We start from the raw sequence: 3,390 nt of genomic DNA, 5'->3' as shown, positions 1-3,390 counted from the left end.
CGTCCCGCCGGCGGCCTCAACGCGCAGCCTGCCGGGAAACTGAGTCCTGCGGGGCCTGGCGCTCGAGCACAGACGACAGTCGCACTACAGTTCCCAGCAGGCCCCGCGCCACATGGAAACGAGTGTTTCGGCAACGTCTGGGAGCCTCCGAAGTGCGCAGGCGTGATCCTCTCACTGGTTTTCAAATGTCTGACCGTTCCCGCCCTGCGGAATGTTTCACGTAGTAAACCCTTTATGGCCCTCCTTGTATTTCGTAACGTTTTCCTGTTAAATTATCTAGCCCATTATTTATGGAATCATATCGATATTTTGTTAGATATTCATTCATTGGACGCAGCAGCTGACTTGAGTCTATGAGAATTTTGCCCTCTGTAGTTGTGCGAAAGATTGGCATCATCCCATTATAAGTGAAAGCTCCCCTCCCCCATCCCACGTTTTTGTTTTTGTTTTTTGTGGGGTTTTTTTTTTTTTCCTCCCGAAACAGGGTCTCTCTATAGCCCTGGCTGTCCTGAACTGGCTTTGTAGACCAGGCTGGCCTCGAACTTACAGTGATCTGCCTGCCTTGCCTTCCAAGTGCTAGGATTAAAGGCATGCGCCATCACGCCCAGCTCCACCTTTTTTATATTGTTTATAGTGCCGCGTACTTCATATGTATGCGGGGCACACATTCATATTGTGTGTACTAAAAACAATATTTTGTAAAACTTTTCCCCCTAAAATATGTAGGAATGTTTTGACTGTCGAGTCAGAAGAAGGCAATGGATACCCTGAAATTGGACTTACAGATGACGTGCGCCACCACCAGGTGGATGCTGAGAATTGAGCCCAGGTCCTTCGTAAGGACAACCAGTGCTTTTAGCCATCGAGCCATCTCTCCAGCCCCTAGAACAAGATTCTTACCACTTCCTATCAGAGCCTACAAATACATTTCATCAAAAGCTTTTTATTGTTATTTAGTTTGAAAGTTTTCGGGGATTTTTTTGTTTGTTTTGTTTTGAGACATGATCTCGGTAGCCCAAGAGGGCATCAAATTCACAGCTATCCTCCAGCCTCAGCCTTGCTCCACTATGTCTGAATATCCATAGCTTTTTTAAAAATTTACATTACTGAGGGTCCGGAGAGTGTTATCTGCAGATCAGATCACTCGCAGTTCGCCTGGCAAAAGAAACTAAGCCCTAGACAGACGCTGAGTCCAGAAAGCTTTATTATAAAGGCAATGCTCCTCGTAATAAAAGGGCACAGAAAGGGTGCGCGACTGTTAGAGCATCTCTGTTCTCTTTATACAATTTTTTGTTACTGGACAGGCAGAGCAAGCAAGTGGTTTATAAAAGCCAAATGGAATGCAGTTAGCACAGGCATATCATAAAGTTTAAAACTGACAGAGACAAGGGTACAGGTACAAGCAATTAAATCAGTAGGGATTTAGAACAGATGTTATCTCTCTCCTGTTACCTTCTAGGTGCTGGCAATAAGACCAACAGTTTACACAAACGTCGTCTCTTCTCCCACTATTTTACCCTTTGTCCTAGTTTACTGATGATTGCAAGGAAAACTCTTGCACTGAGAGCTTGACCTTTTGTGGCTTTTAACATTCCCTTAACTGAGATGGCTTAGTATTTAAGAGTGATAGCCTTGCGGAGGACCCGGGTTCCGGTCCTACATCAGATGGCTCACAATCAGCTGGAATTTCAGTTCTAGGGTATTTAATGCCTTCTTTTGACCTCTGAGGGCTCCTGCACATAGATGATATACATATATGCACTGAGAAACACGAACATAAAATAAATATTAAAAATAAATAAATTGAAAAAAAATAATAAATAAATAAATAGTTTCAATATTGAAATGTGGGAAGGATTGTAAGCTTTATCCAGGTGAAGAGGCTTGGAAACAACACGGATACCCCACTGAGATTGACATTGTGATAGACTTAATGGAGCCATCCTGGCTCTGAAATTCAGGAAACGGTGGCGGGGGTGGGAGGGGTGGGGGGGACTCCGGTGGGGCTATTGTGTTTCTAATCGAACATCGATGGGAGGAGGGGCCAGAGAGGATCGGCCATTGCGTACACCTGGGAGAGAGACCCAAATGGAGAGAAGAGGAAAGGCTACAGGCATGTGGATTGGGGAGACGACCAGCGTGCAGGCCAGAGACATCTGGGGATCCATCCCATGAATCAGACACCGGAGGGTCTATTCTTGTTTCCCTTTAACCCTTTTTCCCTTTCGTATAGGATAGTTGGGTTGTATAATAAAGTCTAATTGTTAAGAAACAGAGCCAACATTGAAAGGTATTGCTGACTAGGAAATATTCACAATGTATAGTATAATTCTCTAAGATAGAGATACAAGCCGTACATGGTGGCATACACCTTTAATACAAACACTCAGCACTCAAGGGAGAAAAGGCAAGTGAATATCTGTAAGTTTATGGCCAGCCTGGTCTACATAGTGAGTTCCATGCCAGCAGTGCTGCAAAACACTGAATTCTCTGGGTGGTCTTTAGGCTATTTATTCATGTCCTTTTCTCTGCTTTCTGTTGCTCTGCAATAAATATGTATTGCTTTGATTAAAGTACCTTTCATTCTTTAAAAGGTATCTTGTGGGAGATGACTCAGAGGTTAAGAGCACTGTTTGCTCTTCCAGGGTTCCTGAGTTCAGTTCCCAGCAACCACATGGTGGCTCATAACCATCTATCATGAGATCAGGTGCCCTCTTCTGGCCCTGGTGGGCAGGCACACATGCAGGCAGAACATTGTATGCATAATAAATAAACCTTTTTTTAAAAGGAGGGGTTACAGGCCGGGCGTGGTGGCGCACGCCTTTAATCCCAGCACTCGGGAGGCAGAGGCAGACGGATCGCTGTGAGTTTGAGGCCATCCTGGTCTACAAAGTGAGTCCAGGATGGCCAAGGCAAGGCTACACAGAGAAACCCTGTCTCGAAAAACCAAAAAAAAAAAAAAAAAAAAAAAAAAAGGAGGGGTTAGAGGGGGAAATTGTCAGGAGCTCCACAAGGAGACTATCAAGGCTGGCAGATCTGGACCCAGGGTACCTGCACAAACTGATGCACCAACCAAGGACATTGCAAGCCGGGAACCTAGACCCCCACTCAGATGTAGCCAAGGGACAGCTCATTCTCCACGGGGAGTGGGGGCAGGGGAGGGGAGACTACCTCTGACAAGAACTTTGGTGCCTACAACTTGATCTCTGCCCCTTAGGGGAGAGGTCCTGTGGGAACACAGAAGAAAGAGATGCAGGCTATCCAGATGGGACCTGATAGTCTGTGGTCAGACTATGGGGAGGAGAATTCCACTGGTCAGAGGTCTCTGGGAGAAGAGTGTAGCAGAAAAGAGAGGGAAGGTGGGGGGATTACAATTGGGATGTACTGTGA

Source organism: Acomys russatus, chromosome 14 (assembly GCF_903995435.1).
Source record: "Acomys russatus chromosome 14, mAcoRus1.1, whole genome shotgun sequence".
Classification (NCBI taxonomy): domain Eukaryota; kingdom Metazoa; phylum Chordata; class Mammalia; order Rodentia; family Muridae; genus Acomys; species Acomys russatus.
The sequence above is the reverse complement of the archived record's forward strand: the minus strand, read 5'-3'. Positions refer to the sequence as shown.